The following is a 22,610-nucleotide window of genomic DNA, read 5'->3' on the forward strand; positions in this document are numbered from 1 at the left end:
AACCAAACCAATTAGAATGTTTTTGTGGGCACCCAGGCAAGAGCTGATGGTGACTTGGAACAGCCGGGTAGTCATGGAGATGGAGAGAAGTGATCTGATTTGGGATGTGTTTTGAATACAGAGTTTAACAGCTTTTGCCAATAACTTCTGCCAAAAGTTTCTCACACAGCATATGTGAGAAAGAGGAGTCCAAGGTAGCTCCAAGTATGGCTACATAAATACAAATGCCCAACTTATAAAAAGTGTTTGATTTATATGAATATTTTGCCCATCTTGAAAATCAAATGCAGCCAATCCCTGTCGAAGTGCGAGGAACCCCCTTTTCTAAGCCAGGCTAATTCTACTCACATATCAAGACATATCATATTCAGCTGATATGTCTCCCATCACTGAGCCTCTGCCATACAGAGTAGTCCTGGAGCTCTTTGCATCCCTACCGCATGTCTCAGAAATTTCTTACAGCATTTGTCTTGTGAACGCTAATTTATGCACCCTATCTCCCACACAAGACAGGTATATTCGCAGGGCCTAGAACAGAGTCTGGGATGTCTAGGACACATTCAAATGTTTGATGTATGAATTTTGCCATCATCCCAAAAACATTTGAAATTATCTAATTGCATTTTACTAGATTCTGTCCTGTCGTGCCAACATCACTCACTTGACTTATATGATCAACTAAAGCACAAGATCTGTGTTTTGACATATGACCTCTGTGATCAGTAGACTGCAGCACGCTCATTTGACAGTGTGGGCTTCATAAATGATATTACTCAGAATACATGCACTGTACATGTATATAAGGAAAAGAGAGAATTCTGTAAGTTGAAATTAAAAAAAATTTCATTGCAGATCCTGCGTTTATCCTCTTGATTTATTACTTTCTAGCCTTGTAAAAAGCTAGAAGGCAAGTTTTTGAAGACTTTCGGGACTGATACTTCAACTGCTCTAGAAAATGAAAAAGGCAGAAGATACATGCTGGGTCCCTTTAAAAAGGGAAAGGAATGTCCCCATATAAAAAATATGGAATTCGTGAGCTACAGTTTGTTCAAACACACCGGGGTGACTTTCCAGGCTTCCGTCCAATTGTATGATGCATTCAGAAGCCCTGTGCCTACTCATAAAAATGTCTCCGATGAGAGATTTTGAAAATTGTTTATGAATTTAACTGTCCTTGGCATAGCAACATCAGCCATTTAATTTTGTGACCAGAGAGAAGAATTTATATTTAATGTAGAACCTGACTACCAGCTACCATTTTCCTAATTCCAAAAGACAGTGCTTGAGCACTCTCTCTCTTTGTCTCTTTCTCTCTCTCTCTCTCTTTCTCTCTCACTCTCCCTCTTTGATTTTGAAGGAAAGTAACCCAAAAGGACTAGAGGAGCTCGCTGAATCAGTTCACCATTTGCTTCTAAGTGTTCTTTTTCCCATTCATATCATTCTAGGATGCCCAAACTCTCCCATAAATCGCAAATACATAAATGGTGTTGCTGGGAAAGTTTTTGGCACCAGAATGTGTGATTTGAACGATGGTGGAATTTCCATCTTTTCAGTTAAAATGATGCTCAAGGCAACCCGTTACTTTGGTTAGAGTCATTTGCAGCTTGGAATCAAATTTGAAACACCAAGCCTAGAAGAAAAGCCAGATCTAAAAACAACTGAAAGAGCTCTCCATGGACGAAATAAGAAAAAGCAGAGCCACTCTGAGCTGCTTAAAAGGTCATTAAAGTTCTCTCTGTCTCTCTCTCTCATTGTCCACGCTGCCTGTCAAAAAAAAAAAAAAAAAAAAAAAAAAAGACCTCCCTCTCTCTCTCTCTCTGTCTCTCTGCCTCTCTGTGACTCAGCCTTTCAAAAAAAAAAAAAAAAAAAGGTCATTAAAGTAAACTAAATCCTCAAGCAAGGATGTACTAGCAATTGATAATGACTGATATACCTTTATTGGTATGTGTTAAAGTCATTCAAGAAACACTACCAAATGGCAAGTCTTCAAATTTGGCTTGGTCAAATTTTGAACAATCAAGGAACTGTCTTTGCTGAAAATGGGTAAGAATAAGAATCTAATTTTATTTACATTTTTTCAATATTTATTAATTTAATTGAAAGGCAGAGTTAAATAGAGAGAGAAAAAGAGAGGGAGACAGAGAGAAAGAGGAATCTTGCATACTCTGGTTCACTCCCCAGATGGTTCCAATAGCCAGGGCTGGGCCAGGCCAAAGCCAGGAGCCAGAAGCTTCATCCAAGTCTCCCCCATGAGTGCAAAAGTCCAAGCACCGGGGCCATCCTCTGCTTCCTTTCAAGGTTCATTAGCAGGGAGCTGGCTCAGAAGTGGAGTAGCCAGGACTCAAGCTAGCACCTATAGGGGAATACAGGTATTGTAGGTGGCACTTAGTCTACTATGCCACAACATCAGCCTGGAATCTAATTTTAGAATACACATTTATTAGTCTCACTAAGCCTTTCATAGGTCTATTAGTATCACTGTTAAGGAAGACAAATAGAGCCATCAAGAATGCTATTTAAAAAATACGTACTTGTGGCACCAGTGTTTCGTAGTGAGTTAAGCTGCTGTCTATGACACTGACATCCCATATGGACACTGGTTCAAGTCCCAGATGCTTTACTTTTTCAAATGTATTTTCTTTCTTTATTTATTAAGATTTATTAATTTCTTTGAAAGGCAGAAGTGGGGGCGGGGGGGTCTTTCACCTGCTGGTTCACACCCTAAATGGCTACCATGGCTGGAGCTGGATTGTTCTGAAGCCAGGAGCTACCTCCAGGTCTCCCATGAGGGTGCAAGAGCCCAAGGACTTGGGCCATCTTCTACTGGTTTCCTGGGCCATAGCAGAGAGCTGGATTGTAAGTGTAGCAGCGGGGACTTGAATTGGAACCCATGTGGGCTGCAGGAGGCGGCTTTACCAGCTATGCCGCAGCACTGGCCCCATCAGGTGCTCCACTTTGGATCCAGCTCACTGCAAAAGCTCCTGGGAAAACAGCAGAAGATGGCCAAGTGCTTAGTTCCCTGTACCCATGTGGGAGACCTGGATGAAGCTCCTGGCTCCCAGATGAATCTCCAGTCTCCAGAATTCAGCATGGCACAGTCCTAGTTGTTGTGGCCATTTGAGAAGTGAACCAGGGATGGAAGATCTCGCTCACTCTCTCTTTAACTCTGCCTTTCAAATAAATAAATAAATCTTTTAAATAAATATTCACTTCAGAGATGGAAAAAAATGAATATTTAATAAAGTATGTGGTCTATGGTTACAAAACCATATTTTGGAGTCAGAAAACATACACAAGACTTTTCTTTTGAAGGAAAATCAGACAATTTACAGAATGAAACAAATAAAAACAAAACATTCAGTAATATAAATTAATAACATGGTTTAAGTCAGTGAACTGTGAGAAATTCTGCATTCTAGAGCATAATCCAGGACCATATAGCCCTAACACTTGGTTGGCGTTTCATAATTGTTACATTACAAATTATTGTTACAGGGGCCAGCATTGTGGCATAGCAGATAAAGCCACCACTTGCATTGCTGGCATCCCACAGTTTGTGTCCTGCATGATCTACTTCCACTCCTGTTCCCTGCTACTGACCTAGGAAAGCAGCAGACGATGGCCCAAGCTTTTGGATCCCTGCACCAACGTGGGAGACCTGGAAGAAGTTCCCATCTCTTGGCTCTGGCCTGGTCCAGCCCTGGCCTTTGTGGACATCTGGGGAGTGAACCAGCAGATGGAAGACCTCTCTCTCTGTCACTCTCTGTAACTCTGACTTTCAAATAAATAAATCTTAAAACAAAATTATTATTACTTAATTGTTAAGCAAACCAATTTTTAACATAGGCTTGCTCCAAATTTAATAATATTTAAACATAAGCTACACAGATTTCCTGTCCTTAAGGTTTATGAAATGTCTTCTTTTTGCCTTTATGAGAAGTGCTTAGGTAGATCTATGTGTTTTGGAATGAAACGAGTACTAAATTTTAATAAGTCTGGAGTTTCATAGGAGTTTGTTAATGCTTTCAGGTGGTTAACCTAGAATCAGTTTTATTCAGGGAAATGCTTTAAAGATACAGAGTTCTCAATTTTCACAGTAAAATGAAACTTTCACTTCTTCATTTACTTCATTAACTCTTCATTGTTTTATACTCATCTTGCCACTGTGTGCTTTCCTTTGTCTTAGTGTAACTGACTTATTAGGACCAATTTTTTTTCCCCTTCAAATTTCAAGCCCAAGATGGGTGGACTAGAGCAATAGAAAGACCAATGGGTTTGAACTCAGAATATACAGGTTTGAATCTTGTGACTTAACATCTCATTTTCATTTCTACAAAATGAGGATAATAACTGCTACTACTTCTCAAGATGCAGTGAAGCTTAAATGTTATCTGCTTAAAAATAATGAATTGACCACATTCCTTCTAAAACTAACTGCAATCTCAATAAAAGTCATTGTATAGGAATAACCCACTACCATGGGTACAGCAAGGGAAGGCACTCCTGGGACATAATTTTGAAGACCAGAAAACAAATGGACAAGGAGCATCAAACTGGCAAACTCAAGAACGTTAAATCTTAAACCAGCAGTGGGGAAAGCTGACTTGAGTTTCAGCCAAAGTTTCAGGAATTGGGGCCTGCGTTGTGGTGCAGTGGGTTAAGCTGCTGCCAATGAAGATGGCATTTGAGTCCTGCCTGCATCACTCCTGAGCCCGCTCCCTGCTAATGAGCCTGGGAAAGCCTTTGCCACCCACATGGGTAGAGTTCCAGCCTGGCCACGGCAGCCATCTGGGGGACGGACCACTGGATGGAAGATATCTTTCTCTCTGTGTGTCTTTCTCTGTGATTCTGCCTTTGAAATAAAAATAAATAAATAGATACATAAATCTCTCTAGAAGTGAGAGATAAAGAAGCACTGGTATGAAGAGGACTGGTGAAAAAATGTTTGAGAACTACTGAGTCCCCATATCCCTTCTCCCAGTCATCTCACTGGCAAGTGGCCCACCTCTCACTCGGGCAGAATTGTGGAGGGGGCTGGCACTGTGGTGTAGCGGGTAAAGCCACCGCCTGCAGTGTCAGCATTCTCTGTGAGTGCTGGTTCAAGTCCCGGCTGCTCCACTTCCACTCCAGCTCTCTGCTATGGCCTGGGAAAGCGGAAGAAGATGGCCCACGTCCTTGGGCCCCTGCACCCGTATGAGAGTCCCAGAGGAAGCTCTCTCTCTCTCTTTCTCTCTTCTCTGCCTCTGCCTTTCTATAACTCTGCCTTTCAAATAAAAAATAAATAAATCTTAAATAAAAAAGAATTGTAGATACTTATTCTCTGGAGAAGATAAAATGTGCGATCTCAATCTGGGTAATACTAGGCGAGTTGAGCAGAGACCCATACTAAAACAAAAAGATTAAGGAATTCAAAAAGTATTTAGAAAAATGACATAAAAGAAAGGTTTATTTTGGTGCAAAATAATTTGAAATCCATGCATTTATTTGTGTACGACATACTTAATTATTCCATGAACTTTGGGACGTGCCTTCATATTCCTCACCCATCTGTTAATTTTCTTTCTCAGAAACAGTGGCAGTCAGATCTATAGCTTCCCTCTTCCCTCTTCTGGGAAGGAGATGGGAAGGGCTCTTTTAAAAAAAATATTAAGTAAAAGTAAATTTATGGGACCAGAGTTGTGGCAGAGTGGGCAAAGCCACTGTCTGCAAAGCTGGCATCCACTATGGGTGTCAGTTTAAGTCCTGCCTGCTCCACTTCAGATCCAGCTCCCTGCTGGTGGTCTGGGAAAAACAGGAGAAGATGACCCAAGTGCCTGGGATCTTGCCACCAAGATGGGGGATCCAGATGAAGCTCCTGGCTCCTGGCTTTGCCCTAGCTCAGCTCTGGCTGCTTTGGCCACTTGGAGAGTGAACAAGTGGTTGGAAGATTTCTCTCTCTCTCTCTCTCTCTCTCCTACTCTGTAACTCTAACTTTCAAATGAAGAAATAAATCTTTATTTTTATTTTAAAAAAAGTAAATTAAAAGGTAAAAAAAAACTGTTGGGCAGGTTCAAGAGTGATACCAAATGTGTATAGAAAAAAGTTGCCTGTTGGCTGGGTTAAGAATGGCCTGTAACACACAAGGTGAATGTGTTTCAATACCAAGTATAAAAGTCATGTAGGTTTTCAGAATCTCTGTTGAGGGAGGCCATTGGTCCTTGGGACCGACATCCTCTGGGGACAGTCTGTTGTGCTGAGCAACAACTGCTTCTGCTCTAATTTCTGTGCTTCATTCAGGACCCGAAACCTCTTGGACATCCAACACTCAGTGGCTGGAGATCCTTTTGTTTGGAACCTCAAGGTGGGAGGCTGCACTTGTCTTCAGTGCTCCGCAGGGTGTCTACACCTGGTTGTCTCAGGTTGGGGCTCTCCTTGTGGCGCTCCAGTAAACACAGTCACAGCCTTCTCAGATCCCAGGCTCTTGCGGAGGTGGCCTTCTATGACAACCATGTCAGAAAGCAGAAGGGATGTTTTCTGTGCAAATCTGACCAACATAGTGGAAAAGGACCCAGTAGAGTGACTTCAGGTGTTGGTTAGGTCAGAACCAGAGCAGGTAACTCCCCAAATACAGAGCTGCCAATCAGCGTTGCAGCCTTCCATTATTAAATAGAAAGAACAAAGCCAAAGGCACTGACATTCTAGAAAAGTCTCTCATGTTAAAAAAAAAAAAAAAAAAGCAATAAACACAGAAGAAAGAAAAAAGCCACTTGGAGGAAACAGCCATGCAAGAAGACGTAAATTAATATTATTAATATCCTTAAAGAGAAAAAAATATAGTCGTTAAGCAGGAGTGGCTACTACTTAAGAGACGAGACAAAGAGAATGTAAAGAGCATTTGCAAGGGAACACTGGGTGGCACAAGTCCTTGGGCTACCACCTGCAACACCAGCAATTTGTTTGGAGTCCTGGCTGCCCCTTTCCCCCAACCCTTTTCTTAAAAGATTTAGTTATTTATCTGAAAGGCAGAGTTACAGAAAGAGAGAGACGGAGATTGAGAGTTCTTTCATTCCACTTCCAGTCCCCAAATGATGGCAAGGGCCAGGGTTGGGCTGGGCCAAAGCCAGGAGCCTGAAATTCCATTTGGGCCTCCCAAATGGGTGGCAGGGGCCTGAGGACTTGGGTCATCTTCTGTTGCTTTCCCAGGTGAATTTAGCAGGGAGTTGGCTTGGAACTGCTCAGTTGCTCCACTTTTCATCCAACTTCCTGCTAATATGTCTGGAAATTCAGAACAAGATGGTCCAATTGAGAGACCTGGATGAGGTACCAGGGTCCTGGCTTAGGCCTTGCCCAATCCTGATCATTGTGGCCATTTGGGGAGTGAACCAGTGGATAGGAGATTTGTCTGTCTGTCCCACTCTCTCTGTAACTCTACCTTTGAACTAAATAATTTAATAATTTTTTTAAAAAAAGAGCTTTTGAAAATAAAAACATTGTAGCAGAGATGAAAAATCTAGAAGAATTAAAAGATAAAACTGAGAAAGTCTCCCAGAGGGTGGAACTAAAATACAAACATATGGAAAATAAGAAACATAGTATAGTACAAAGAGAGGACAAGTGACATCCAGTGGTCAATTAATAAGAATTCTAGAAAGTGATAACCTGGAAAATAGAGTGGGGTATATTAACAAAGAAATAATTCAAGAATACTTCTCCAAGTAGAAGACCCTAGTCTTGGAACTGAGAGATCCTAGCAAGCCTGGATGATGAATGAAAACAAACTTATGTCAAAGCATGAGAAATTTCATAATAGTGGGATCAAAAAGAAGACACTAAGACCTTGGGAATATAAAAGTAGGTAACATACAACAAAGTTTCAATTATCACAATGGCAGTGGATTTTCCCAAGAAAATCCAACAACCTAGAAGATAATGGATCTATGTCTTCAAAATTCTGAAAGAAAATCAGTTCTAATATAGAATCCTAAACCCAGCCAAACTGTTAATCAATATGAAGCCAGAATAAAGACATTTCTGAAGATGCAAAACTGTAAATGATTTTTCTGCTCCACAATCTTTCTTAGGACGTTATTGGAGGATGTGTTCTATTAAAATGAGGGAGTAAACCAAGAAAAGTACATGAGACTCAAGAAAGCAGAGAGCCAACATAGGAGAGAAATGTTATCCCTGAGGTGGTGATAAAGAGGGATCTTAAGACATCATGTGGCCAGCGCCGCAGCTCAATAGGCTAATCCTCCGCTTAGCAGTGCCGGCACACTGGGTTCTAGTCCCGGTTGGGGCGCTGGATTCTGTCCTGGTTGCCCCTCTTCCAGGCCAGCTCTCTGCTATGGCCTGGGAGTGCAGTGGAGGATGGCCCAAGTGCTTGGGCCCTGCACCCCATGGGAGACCAGGATAAGCACCTGGCTCCTGGCTTTGGATCAGCGAGGTGCGCCGGCTGCAGCATGCCAGCCGCGATGGCCATTAGAGGGTGAACCAACAGCAAAGGAAGACCTTTCTCTCTGTCTCTCTCTCTCACTGTCCACTCTGCCTGTAAAAAAAAAAAAAAAAAAAAGACGACATCATGTCACTCAAGTCTAGAACACATACAGAAAGGGGGGACCTGTAGTAGTCATTCTTTAAAAGAATTTGAGGGGCTGGTGTTGTGGTACAGTGGGTTAAGCCACTGCCTGCGACATTAGCATCCTATGTGAGTGCTGGTTCAAGTCCCGGCTGCTCCACTTCTGATCAAGCTCCCTGCTAATGCGCCTGGGAAAGCAGAGGAAGATGGCTCAAGTACCTTGGGCCCTGCCACCGTGTGGGAGACCTGGATGAAGCTCTTGGCTCCTGTCTTTGACCTGGCCTAAACCTGGCTGTTGTGGCCACTTGGGGAGTGAACAAGTGGATGGAAGATTTCTTTCAATGTCTCCCCTTCTCTCTCTGTTACTCTAACTTTCAAATAAATATTTTTAAAAAGACACTTGTATAAATAAAAATGAGATTATTAAATTCAGAAAGAAATTATTCATGAAATAAAATACATGGGAGGGCATTTTTTCCTAGTGATTAAAGTGTTGCTTGGAACACCCACACCTCATTTCAGAATGCTTGGGTTGAAGACCTGGCTCTTCTCCCAATTCCATCTTCCTGCTGATGTGCACTATAAGCTGCAGTGATGGTGGCTCAAGTAATTGGGTCCCTGCCACCCACGTCGTAGATCTAGATTGAGTCTCTGGCTCCAGGCCTCGGCCTGGCCCAGCCCTGACTGCGGTGGGCATTAGGGGAGTAAGCCAGTGGAGGGGCACTCCTTCTGGGAGCTCTCTTTGTTTGTCTTTCTCTACCTCAAATAAATAAGAAAAAAATAGGGGCCAGCATGGTGGTGTAGCAGATTAAGCCACTGCTGACATCCCATATGAGTGTTGGTTTGAGTCCCGGCTGATCCAGCTCCTTGCTAATGGCCTGGAAAGGCAGTAGAGTATGGGCAACATGCTTGGGCCCCTGCCACCCACATGGGAGACCCAGATGAAACACCTGGATTCAGCTTGACCCAGCCACGGGCACTGTGGCCATCTGGGGAGTGAACAAGCAGATAGAAGATCTCTCTCTCTCTCTCTTTCTCTCCCCCTAACTCTTCCCCTCTCTCTGTAACCCTGCCTTTCAAATAAATAAACAAGTCTTTAAAAATTGTTTTTAAACAAACAAAATGTAATGAGCACACTACGTGGCCTGGTTATGACTGTTAATGAACTGAATACTGATCTAACCAAAATCTATGTCTTAGTTAGGATGTGTGCATATAGTAGGAGTAGAGTAAGGGGTTTAACTCCTTGTCTTTCATATTTGGAAGCCAAGAGATTGTCTCTAAAAGTGAGAAGTCAAGAAAAGGCCAAGTCCATGACCTAGACACATAGTGAAGCTATTTGAAGAGCTGAAAGGGTAAATGTGGTTGCCTTTGGGGAACGGAAATTGGGAAGAGGAAGGATAAACACAGAGGATTGCTATTTTCTATAGCATGCTTCCTTTAACTTCTAAAATCATCTGTGTCTGCAACTTTTATAAAAATTAAGACTTGTAAGGAAAAGTTCAAGTGGTGTACTGTTTCCAAGTAACTCATAAGAGTACCTGGTTATAATAAGCAGCTAATAAGTGATTTCATTTTCAATTGTTTTTAACAGAAGAATAGGAAAACGAGGTGTTTGCTGTGATCTCTTTGAGAGGAAGGCAATGACCTGGAACGTGACGTCTCCAAGCACATTGCCCGGGGGAGCATGACAAAATCGTATCATTTGAAATTATGTGGACTATGTGAGGTGCTAACTCAAGGACGACAGGAGACGCATAATGTATTTGCCCTTCTTGGCCCATTCTGTGGCAAGACAGATCTGTTAGCAATTTGGATATAGACCTCATGTACCACACACGTCTCGCAAGCTTAAAGAGGATACGAGAAATGTGAGACAGATAGGAATTGTGGGACGAGGTAAAAGAAATAGTTCCTCCTGAAAACAAAAAACAAAGAAACAAAGAACTGGCTACCAAAATACATGGGGAAATGGATCAGGTTCTTGCTCTCAGAGCCCACAGTACATTCATGCAGGAAGCTTTAAAAATTCTGGCATCCAGGCCACATCACAGGCCAATTAAATCACAGTCTGGTTTTCAAAGTGTGTGCTCCCGATGAAAAACAAACTCAAGTTCAGTTTCTGCTACTACACTGTCACCACGCAGAACACTTCTGACACCAGATGAAGGTGATGATGATGGTAGGGATTCCCACACACCAAGAAAGCAAGCAGTTCTGCCGAAGATGCCAGCTGTTCCTCTAATTCACTTCAGTTCTGATATTTTCTACCCAGAGACCATGTCAGATCCCACAGGTGCGGGGCTGAGTCCTCCTAGCTGCCAATTGCAAGTCCCAGGTTGTTCTATCTGTGTTCTTCCTGATTGTAGCTACAAATCAAGGTTCCCAAGTCCCCTTTCACTGGGTCAATTAACTTGCTGCAGCAGCTCCCAGAACTCAAGGAAATTTTGTGTTTACTGGTTAGAGATATCACAAAGCATAGAGCTAAACTGATGCCTAGGACAAGGGGTATTGGTGCAGGAGCTTGGAGTGTCTGTGCCCTCCCTGGGTGTGCCACCCTCCATGCACCACCATGTGCTCAACTGTTCAGAAGTTCTGCAAACTCTATCCTTTGGTGTCCTTCTGAAAACTTCATTGAATGGGCATGGTTGAAACATGGACAACCAGATAGGAATGTGATTGGACAAAGAGGGTATGACCTAATCCTAATAGCCAGAGTGGGGAAACCTGGCGAGGCCTATTTTTAGATACGTCTCAGCCTTTCTGTACACCATTCCTTTTGCTCAGGTATAAGGCAGGAGCCCTTATGAATTAGGGTCACACAATCTACAATCAGACAAGGTTGGTCAGATGATTTGTTTTCTTTTTTAAATTAAAAATTTTAATTGATGCATAAAATTGTACATATTGAGATTGGCGCTGTGATACAGAGGGTTAAAATCCCACCCTGCAGCGCTGGCATCCCATATGGGCATTGGTTTGAGTCCCTGCTGCTCCACTTCCCATCCAGCTCCCTGCTAGTGCACCTGGGAAAGCAGCAGAAGATAGCCCAAGTCCTAGGGCCCCTGTGCTCTTGTGGGAGGCCTGGAAGAAGCTCTTGGCTTCAGGCTTTAGATCAGCCGAGCTGTTTGTAGCTATTTGGAGAGTTAACCAGCGGATGGAAGACCTCTTTCTCTGTCTCTACCTCTCACTGTAACTCTGTCTTTCAAATAAATAAAATAAATCTTTAAAAAACAAAAGTCTCTCTTAATAAAAATAAATAAATAAAATTATCCATATTTTTGGAGTACTATACAACGTTTTGTTCCATAGTACTATATATGCATTGTATAATGTTCAAATCAGGACAAACATATCTATCTCCTACCATACTTATAATTTATTTATGGCTGAGATATTCAAAATCCTTTTCTCCAACTTTTAGAAAATCTGTAGTCAGTCTATTGTGCACAAAACACCAGAACTTCTTTTTCCTAGCTACTAAGCTTTCTTAGTGCCTGCCAATCTTTCCCTTACTCCTTACTTTTCTCCTCAGCCTCTAGTAATCACCACTCTGTTCTCAAGTTCTATAAGGTAGACTTTTTTCACTTTTGCCTGGTGGGATTGGTAGATCATATGGTAGTTCTATTTTCAGTGTTTTGAGGAACATGGACACTACATACCATAATGGTTTTAGTAATTTGCATGTTTACCAACAATGTACTAGGGTTCCTGTTTCCTCCCCAACACTTATAAACTTTGGGGTTTCTTTTTCATCATAGCCAATCTAACTGCAGTGAGCTGACATCTCATTGTGGTTTTGATTTGCATTCCCTGATGATTAGGGATGTTGACCATTTTAAGCAAATTTTTATTTATTTATTTGAGAGGCAGAGAGAACTCCCATCTTCTAGTTCACTTCCCCAGTGCCTGCAACAGTTAGTGCTAGACCTGAGGCTCAAGTAGGAAGCCAGGCCTCTCATACCAATGGGAGAAACCCAACCACATGAGCCATCACCTCTGCTTTCCAGGGTCTGTGTCAGCTAGAGTCAGGAGCTGGAGACAGGATCAGAAACCGGGAACTCCAATACGGGATGTGGGCAAATCAACTGCTAGGCTAGATTCCTGCTCCTGATGTTGAGCATTTTTTCTTATACCCATTGGCCATTTGTATGTCTTCCTTTGAGAAATGGCCCAGTTTTAAATTGCATTATTTGTTTGAGTTCAGAGAAAGTCTTTATGGCCGGCTCCACTTGTTTCAGAAAAAGAGCAAGTGGAACCAGGACAGGAGAGTCAGAGAGACAGAGACTGGGCTTTCTGAGGCCTGCTCCTGAGCCCCAAAGAGCCTCAGTATTATTCCAGCCACTTAGAAATACAAGGGCTATGGGAACTGGGAGTCAGGAAGTACAGACTAAAGCCAAAAACTACAAGTACAAATCACAGTATTACAGGAGCCAAAGGAAAGCACCACGACCCTTGAGGTGTGAGGTCAGGAGACTGGGCAGGCTGTTCCCAGGTTTCATCAGAGTGGTATAGAGCAGCCCATCTCACAAGGGGAGGAGCTGGGTGCCCCTCCCTGTACAGGGTCAAAACTGCACTTCTTCTTCTTTTTTTTTTTTTTTTTTTTTGACAGGCAGAATGGACAGTGAGAGAGAGAGACAGAGAGAAAGGTCTTCCTTTGCCGTTGGTTCACCCTCCAATGGCCGCCGCAGCCGGTGCCCTATGGCCGGCGCACCGCGCCGATCCGAAGCCAGGAGCCAGGTGCTTCTCCTGGTCTCCCATGGGGTGCAGGGCCCAAGCACTTGGGCCATCCTCTGCTGCACTCCCTGGCCATAGCAGAGAGCTGGCCTGGAAGAGGGGCAACCGGGACAGAATCCAGTGCCCCGACCGGGACTAGAACCCGGTGTGCCGGCACCGCAAGGTGGAGGATTAGCCTAGTGAGCCGCGGTGCCGGCCAAAAACTGCACTTCTAACTGGACCTCGTGCTCAGCAGGCAGTGGTAGAGGAATGGGTCAGCTTAGGTCCTGCCCTGCTTTCTCAACAGGGCCTCAGCTTCCCTTCTCTGTCCTCACTGGCCACCGAGATGTTCTGATGGTTCACAGTTTGGGACACTGATGCAGCCATGTTTAGGAACGTACTGTAAAAGCAGAGACCAGCTGTCTCCAGGTGAATGCTAGGGCTAAAAGGGAAAGCAGACTGGGGCATTTCCCTGTTCCCAGGCCATTTGCCTGCTCTGTTCTACTTCCCTGCATCCGAGACGGGGTCAGCAGATAAATAGGCACCCAGGATTCAGGCAGGGTTTTGGGCCTAACCCTATCTTTCCAGGGGCCGTCGGGCATTTGCTTGCTCCTTGTGAACAGAAGTCTATGTTGCTCCCCACCAGTCGTGAACTTTTTGTATGCCCTCCCTTGTTTCGGAGCACTGAAGAAAGCTAACAGGAGCATCTGAGCTCTGCGTCTTGTTCTAAAAGCACTCAAATCCAATTGGTAGAGAAACCCCAATCTGCTTTCTCACTACTCCGACAGCCTAAAAAAGCAGCTGGAATGTTCCATTCTCTCCCAATCAACTAGTACTTATCAATGCCTTTCACATGCTACATATAATATACATATTGGTGTTTGCAGTATCTGCTAAGAAGAACCCTCTCCTAACTCACAGGACAGAGTGAAATTAAAAATATTTAACAATGCTGGAGGCATGAGAGAAGGCGATTTACAGTTCTATGTTGGGACTATTTCAAAGTTTTAGCAACACTCATGGTAGTATCAATGGCTCCTGCTCAATACTTGCCCTTCACCAATTCAAGTCGCAGCTGCTCCACCTCTGACCCAGCTCCCTGCTAACGCACGGGGGAAAGCCACAGCGTCTGATCCAGGTGCTTGAGCCCCTGCCACCCATGTGAGCAACCCGGGAAAAGCTCCTGGATGCTGCTTGGCCCAGTCCTGGCTGTTGTGGCCATCTGGAGAGTGAACCAGTGGATGGAAGCTCTCTCTCCCCCTCTCTCTCTCGGTTTCTCTGTCTCTCTCATTCTCTGTGTAACTCTGCCTTTTCAATAAATAAATCCTACCAAGTAAATAAATAAATACTAGCCCTTGCTCAAGGCACTCAGGAATCCTTTCCGTGTGCATTACCACATGCAGGGACGTAATGAGAGTGCTCAAAAGGTACAGGAGCAAAGCCAAGTGTGGACCTTCCAGTCCACACAGCTCAGTTTCTCATTCTGCACTGAATGCTGGATTCCTCCACAAACCAGACAGAGTCCACCTGGGAGAGCCCAGCAGGGAGCAAACCACGCCTAGGGTCAGGCCTGGGGTGCAGAAGAGGAGGTGACCAGGCTGAATCTGTCTTTCCTACCTGACAAGCTCTGTCTGGCTTGGGGAACAGAGCCGTGGAAGGAAAAAAAAGACATCCTTTGATTCAGCCGGAGACAGAGAGAGTCCGGAGCCGAGCAGCCGGGGCTCTTAATTCAAACCACCTCGAATTATATTTGTCCACACATGCATTCGAAATGCTGCTTAAAAAACAGATGAGGTTAATTTCTCTTCACAGGTTCCCTTTCATCTCAGGTTTCAAAGCACTTTGCCACAGAAGAGCCCTGTTTTCCGCCTTCATATAAACAGCCGCCCCTACAGTTGAAAGTTTACTCAAGTCCTCTAAAGCTTTAATTGAAAAAGTGCTGAAAAACAGAGCACGCTTTTATCATTTTAAAAAACGAGTGGCCAAGAAAGGACCACCCAACCAGGAAACTTCTGTTCAGAGCCAGGGCCACACCTCCGCTCAGATGACCGGCTTGCTAATTAAAATCACAATTAGAACCAGCTCTGTGTGTTGGAGGGGTGAGGGTGGTGCTGACTCAAATACCCTTACTCCAGAAGCAGACACACTCACGGCTGACTCATCCGGGACCAGGCAGATTTCCTCCAGCAGACCTTCGGGAAAAAGAAAAGAAATTCAAGTCCCAGCCTCGCACCGTCTACCGACCCAGTAAACTCCATCTCTGGGGCGGTGACACACCCCTGACATGCCGCCAGCTAGGCAGAGCCCGGTGCGGGGAGAGTCAGCTGGGCTCCTGGGGACGGGATTGCTGTGGGCATCTGCGTTTCTCAGCGAGGGAACGTCTCAGAATCTCCCTGTTCCAGTACGTGAGTCATTAGTGGGTGTCTGCTTTTCTGGGTTCTGGGTTTGAGTCACCACCCTTCCTGCTGTTGGCCCTCTCCCTCCAGGGGCCACAACCGAACAGGGATGAACAGAAACGTGTCGGCGAGGCTCAAGGTGGGTACCTGGCCCGTGTTCAGTTGGCAATTGTATCGGCAGTTAATTTTAAAGCTTGTTCTTTCCTCTGTAAACAAGTATGCAACATTTATAAATAACAGTGGGAAAGAGGAAGGAGGGGGAAGAAAGAGAATTAAATCTATAAAGGATGTGACTGGGTAAAGGGAAGTAGAGTCAAAGTAAAAATAGACAGCTGTTTGTCAGCTAGAGGAAGAAGCTGCCGATGGCCGCCAAACTCCACGCGTGAATACTCTGATGTGCTTCTCTGGCGCTTGTCCTGCGCAGCCTGGGAGTGTGGGCGGGGAGAGGCAGGGGAGGCGGGGCAGTGTGTGTCACCCAGCAGCTCCGGCATTTGAAATCTCTCTGATGTCTTTCTGTCTGTGCCGGACCTGGTGTGATTTATTGCTGGGAAGGGACCTCGAGACCACCCAGAATTCTACAAGAGAGAAGGTTCTATAAGGTCCAGCTGCCCAGCCGGGACCAGGTGCTTAAACCCACCAGCTTGAAAAACATCTGATAATTTGGGCTACCCCAAGAGCTGGTTTTTACTGCAGAGCCACTGGCCAATAAATCGAGTCTTAAGGTGGCTGAAAAAAATCCAGGGAGCCAGAGTGAGGGATAAAAAAGCAGGTCTTGAGGGCATGAAGACCTGAAACTAGTTAAGTTAAGCCAGCAAAGCCACTAAGCACAGGCTCTCCAGAGTCTCTTTCAGAAAGCAGAGAGATTGCAGTTGAAATGAGCTGGATTGCTAGTGGAAGTCAAGTTTGGCTCCATGTCCCCAGGAGGTGGTTGGATGCCACGTGTCATTTTCACTGCATATAATTAAAAGGTATGTGTGTGCTTACATACAGTCACTGTAGTGGGTGCTTTACAAAGCTCAGAAGAACAGCTCCCAGCCTGGCATTTCAAATGTTAGGCAACCCCACCAGTCCTTGGCAGCGATGTTAAGATAATGAAGACAAACCCTGCTGTCACTCTTGGCCTGGTCGCACAGGAAGAAAGAAATGCTATTTGACTCAAGACATGCTCATTTGGGGGAGAAGAAATTAAAATGCACACGATCACCAAATGGAACAAAAAGATGATAAACTTGGAGCTTTTTTCCTGAGGCCTTGACATTTTAAAATAAAAGACTTCAGTGTTTGTGGGCTATTTTTTACGTTAGTGTCTCAGTTTCTTGTTTTTAGTGATAACTATCTGTGAATATTACAAAAGAACTTCCTGCACTACCCATTTGCTTGTGGGCACATCCGTGTGAAAGATACTGGAGGCCAATTTCAAAATAAACAATGCAGTACACATACCTAGCTGTGACGTTACACTCACCTAACCTGATACTCATGACACGGCTGCAAAAATTCTCTCCAAAAAGTGAAAACCCAGCATCTGGCCTTGGCAGACAGAGCTATTATACTTTTTCAGAGTAATCCCTTATCTCACTTAATCCTGGATATCTCTTCTCAGAAAAGTGGCTGATGAGATTGTGAAAGGTATGGGAAGGCGTCAGAATCAAGGTGGAGTCACCTGGGTCAGTGCTAACGGAAATATTAAATAAATATAGCCAGGAGGGTATAAAGAAAAGGTTTTGATCTGTAATGGCCTGAATAGTAATGGTCACAAAAGGAAGCCAGAGCTGTAACATTTCTCAGAGGTCACCACAGCCTTAGACAAGAAAGTACTTCTCAAGGGACATCTGTCCGGCAACTGTGTGTTCAACCTTGGACTAACTTCATTGTAGTTGTTAACCATTGTGACCAAAGATGGTTGTTTCAGAACATCTGATGCAATCCTGTTCTGCTGCCCTGCCTCAGCCTCCTTGAAGCAGTGCATGGTTTTCCCAGTGCCCCGCTCCGGTGTTCCTCTGGAGAGTGTCTCACTCTGATTGCTGACTGTTGTTTGTTTGACCAATTAGGTTGACAGGATGCTCTCAGATCTTGTGCAAGTCCCTCAAGATGCCCAGTGTGAGATAGTAGGCTCCCAGCAGTCATGTCTGTCTTTGCTGTTACTCTAGTTCTTTAGCCTCAGATTATCAGCAGAGGATAAGACTCCCAACCCAAGCCAGGCCAACGGGGATGCTTCTTTGGAATTTTTCAAACAAGAGCTTGGCAAAGAATCTCCCATTCTCTTGTATGAGAACAAGGCGAGTGAGATTTGGAGGTATGGTGCTTTTTGCCCTCTAGAGGAGGTCGATCTGCAGAGAGAAAACCAGTATGGACTCACTCCTTGAGAGGCATGACCGAGGAAGTGCCGGCTGCATTGGAGGCTTTGGTTCCATTTGTCCCAAGCACATTCAGCTTGTCACTTAAGGCAGAAGGTAATCCAGGATTCTTTCCCTCTCACACACCAGCTTTTATGTTTGCTGAATTACTTTGGCTTCTGTTTTTCACACAAGAAACAAAAGTGATTAAATACACGGACCCAGTTGATAGTGAAAAAAAATCAAAGTTTCCAAAATGTCTTTTTTTAGAGGAAAATGTTATCAAGATATTTATTTACATTGTTAAAAGTCTTTCCACAAATGTCAGGAGAACTCACATGTATACAACGTGCTACCAAGTGCTGCTATAAGGGAGTAAGACCAAGGAATGCCATCCCTGCCTTTCTAGGAGCTGGAAGTCTTGCTGGGAATATAATTAGCTTTGTTGCCATGAGGATTAATGTATCTTTTTCTTTCTTTCTTTTTTTTTTTTGACAGGCAGAGTGGACAGTGAGAGACAGAGAGAAAGGTCTTCCTTTGCCGTTGGTTCACCCTCCAATGGCCGCTGCGGCCGGTGTGCTGCAGCCGAGCACCGCGCTGATCCAATGGCAGGAGCCAGGTGCTTCTCCTGGTCTCCCATGGGGTGCAGGGCCCAAGCACTTGGGCCATCCTCCACTGCACTCCCTGGCCGCAGCAGAGAGCTGGCCTGGAAGAGGGGCAACCGGGACAGAATCCGGCGCCCTGACCGGGGCTAGAACCTGGTGTGCCAGCGCCACAAGGCAGAAGGATTAGCCTAGTGAGCCATGGCGCCGGCTGGATTAATGTATCTTGTTTACTGTGTTTTCCCCTCCCCCCCCCCCCCCCACTAGAATTTGAGCTATACAGTCAGGACACTGGTTTGTTTCATTGATGTATCCAAGCATCCAGAACAGTGCTTTGCATATAGTAGGCCCATAGGAAATATTTACTGATTGGATGAATGAATGTTTGTGAGTGTTGAGTTCCTGCTAGATGTGTTGGCCCTTTTATGGAAGCTAAGTTTACAGATAGGAAGAACAATGAAATTGAAAGTAGCAAGATGGATACTAAGATACTTAGGACAAGAAGCCAGAGTATGGGTCAAAAGGGGAACATTTCTAAATTTAACAGTTTGGAAAATGTTGCTAACACTTTGGTTTCAGTAACTGATCAATAGCAGAAACAAAAGTACAGTTGTGAGTTGCTGCATGACACGGATACATCTTGAGACATGGCATTAGGCAATTTCATTGCTGTGTGAACGCCCTAGCGCGCAATTACACAAACTTAGAAGCTCTAGCCTACCACGCGCCAAGGCTGTGTATTATGGCCTGTTGCTTCGAGGCTATAAACCTGTACAGCATGTTATTACACTGAATACTGCAGGCAACTGTAGCTCAATGGTAAATGTTTGTGTATCTAAATATAGGACAAATACAGTAAAAACAGGGTAGGAAAGATCGGAGTGGCACACCTGCGTAGGGCGCTTGTGGCGATGGAGCTTGCTCTGGAGGGCTCAGTGAGTGAGCGGAGAGTGAAGGCCCAGGCCCCCACTGTGCACTGCTGTAGACTTTCTCAGCCCCGCACACTGGGGTTACACTAAATTTATTAACATATTTTCCTTCTTCAATCATGCAATAACTTCAGCTACCTATGACTTTTTACTTTATAAACTTTAATTCTTTAAACTTTTTGACTCTTGTAATAACAGGATAAAACACAGTGTACAGCTATATGGAAAAAAATTTTTTCCTTATATCCTTATTCTGTAAGCTTCTTTTTGTTTTAAAAATTTTAGGGGTCAGTGCTGTGGCATAGTAGGCTAAGCCACTGCCTGTGGCGCTGGCATCCCATATGGGCACCAGTTCATGTCCCAGCTGCTTCTCTTCCAATCCAGCGCTCTGCCTATGGCCTGGGAAAGCAGTGGAAGATGTCCCAAGTCCCTGGGCCCCTGCACCAGGGTGAGAGATCAGGAAGAAGCTCTTGGCCCCAGGCTTCGGATCAGCCCAGCTCTGGCCATTGGGGCCATTTGGGGAGTGAACCAGCAGATTGAAGACCTTTTTCTCTGTCTCTCCCTCTCTCTCTCTGTAGCTCTATCTCTCAAGTAAATAAATAAAATCTAAAAAGAAAATTTCAATACTTTAACTTTCCAATCTTTTTTGTTAAAAACAAAGACACAGCACACACATCGGCTTAGACCTACAGAGGGTCAGGATCATCAGTATCACTGCCTTCCTTCTCCACATCTCAGTCCCTGGAAGGTCTTTGGGAACAACACAATAAATACAGCTGCTGTGTCCTGTACTAATATCTTCTGGAATGCCTGAGACTGCCATCCAGTTAACTTTCCTTTAAAAAAAAAATATGTAGGGGTCGGCACTGTGGTGCAGTGGGTTAAAGCCCTGGCCTGCAATGCTGGCATCCCATATGGTTGCCGGTTCAAGTCCTGGCTGCTTCACTTCTGATCCAGCTTTCTGCTATGGCCTGAGAAAGCAATAGAAGATGGCCTAAGTCCTTGGGCCCCTGCACCCACGTGGGGACTGGGAAGAAGTTCCTGGCTCCCGACTTCAGAGTGGCTCAGCTCTGGCTATTGCAGCCATTTGGGGAGTGAAGCAGCGGATGAAAGACCTCTCTCTCTGTCTCGACCTCTCTCTCTGTAACTCTTTCAAATAAATAAAAGTAAATATTTCAAAAACTATGTAGAATATTCTCTAAAGTAATGATCAAAAGTATAGTATAATAAGGGTCATTAACCATCCTTATCAAGTACCATGTGCTGCACATAATTGTACGCTTGTATAACTGGCTGCGTAGTAGATTTGTTCCTACCTGCATCACCACAAACGTCTGGTGATGTGTCACACTTCGATGGCTACAATGGTTGTAATGTAACTAGGGAACAGGCAACTTTGAGCTCCATTCTAAGAGCAGAATTGTCGTTATATCTGTGGTCTATGTGGAGCATGAATATATCTCTGTCCATCCCATCTTTATTTGATCTCTATTTCACTTACTGCCAGTTATGCTCCACCATACATTTTTTCCTTTCCTTTGTAGTAGCACCCCTTCCGTTTTTAGAGAAGCAAATGGCAGCCCTGCCTCCCTTGTGGCCAGGTAAGGCAATGTGAATAAGTGTTGACCAATGGGATACTAGCAAAAGTGATTGAGTTTCGCTTCCGAACCACACCTTTAAAAGGAATGAGCCTGCCTACTCAATATCTCTGTTTTCCTTCATATTGACTCTAATGCAAATATGGTGGCAGAACTTGGACTAGCCCTTTAAGACAGTAAATCGGGAGCTGCATACCAAGGATGGCAGAATCAGAAGGTAGGAGGTAGGTTTTGTGGAGCCATCATATGAATGCTAATTGGGTAGCCCCCATTTAGACAGTTAACATGAAAGTAAAATGACCTTCTATCTTATTTAAGGCACAGTTATTCTGGAGTGTTTGTTATTCTCGCTAAATTTGTGTATTTGCATTATAGCTAAATTCACAGTGTACACTGGAACATTTCCCATCTTCAATTTATTCAATCATGTTCATGTACCTCAAGAATTTTTTTAAAAAGGATTTGTTTACTTATTTGAAAAACACAGTGACAGAGAGAGTCAGAGAGAGAGAGAATCAGAGAGAGAGAGAGAGAGAGAGATCTTGGATTCACTGCTTTACTCTTTAGAAGGCTATAATAGCCAAGGTTGGATCAGAATCTAAGTTCATGGGTGGCAGAGACCCAAGGACTTGGACCATCTTCTGCTGCTTTCCCAGGTGAATTAGCAAGGAACTAGATCAGAAATGGAGCAGCTGGGACTCAAACTGGCACCCTGAAATGAGATGCTGGCACTGTAAGCTGCAGCTTAATCTATTGGGCCACAATGCCAGCTTCTCCTTTAAGTTTGTGACAACTTTATTTGACGGACACTATTGCCTTCTTCATTCATATATGCAGCCTGCATCCTTATGAATTCATGGCTCTGTTGTGGATTCTCAAGCAGTTAGACCTTAAATGAGGTTGGAATGATTAAAACTGATTGCCTGGGTGCTGCACACCAGGGCCCTATTGCCCAGCGATTCTGAGAGTCAGCAGAAGGACAGCTTGAACTTTCTCTCTAGTTATTTCTGGAGAGCTTGGTCTCTCCTGCAAGACAATACTTGCCTGTAGGAAAGGGTCCTCTCTCTGTGCATTTGCAAACCCCACCCAGCAGTGCTTAGCACATGGTTTAGCAGTTATTAAGTGCTCCCTAAATACTTTCAAATCTCTGTAATTATTGTTATCTACATAATTTATCTGGGACTTACATACTGCCACAAATTGCTGTTATCATTTTGGTTGTATATGCATCATGATAATTGGTCAATTTTAACTTGCGAAGATGTCCAACAAGAGAAACAGTCTGTGTTAGGTGCCAGTAGGGTGACAGGGGAGAGGACATTATGTGAGTTCACAGGAAGGAGGCTATTGCCTTGGCAGGAATTGGCCCCTACTCTGGTATCTTGATGCCACACAGAAAATACTTGCTGGAAGCAAAAGAGAATGTTCTAAGGCTTTGTGGGCCAAAGAGACTGTCTAAAATCTAAGCTGGTGCCACCA

The sequence above is a fragment of the Oryctolagus cuniculus genome, chromosome 4 (genome assembly GCF_051225735.1).
Source record: "Oryctolagus cuniculus isolate XC-2025 breed Fujian yellow rabbit chromosome 4, ASM5122573v1, whole genome shotgun sequence".
Lineage (NCBI taxonomy): Eukaryota > Metazoa > Chordata > Mammalia > Lagomorpha > Leporidae > Oryctolagus > Oryctolagus cuniculus.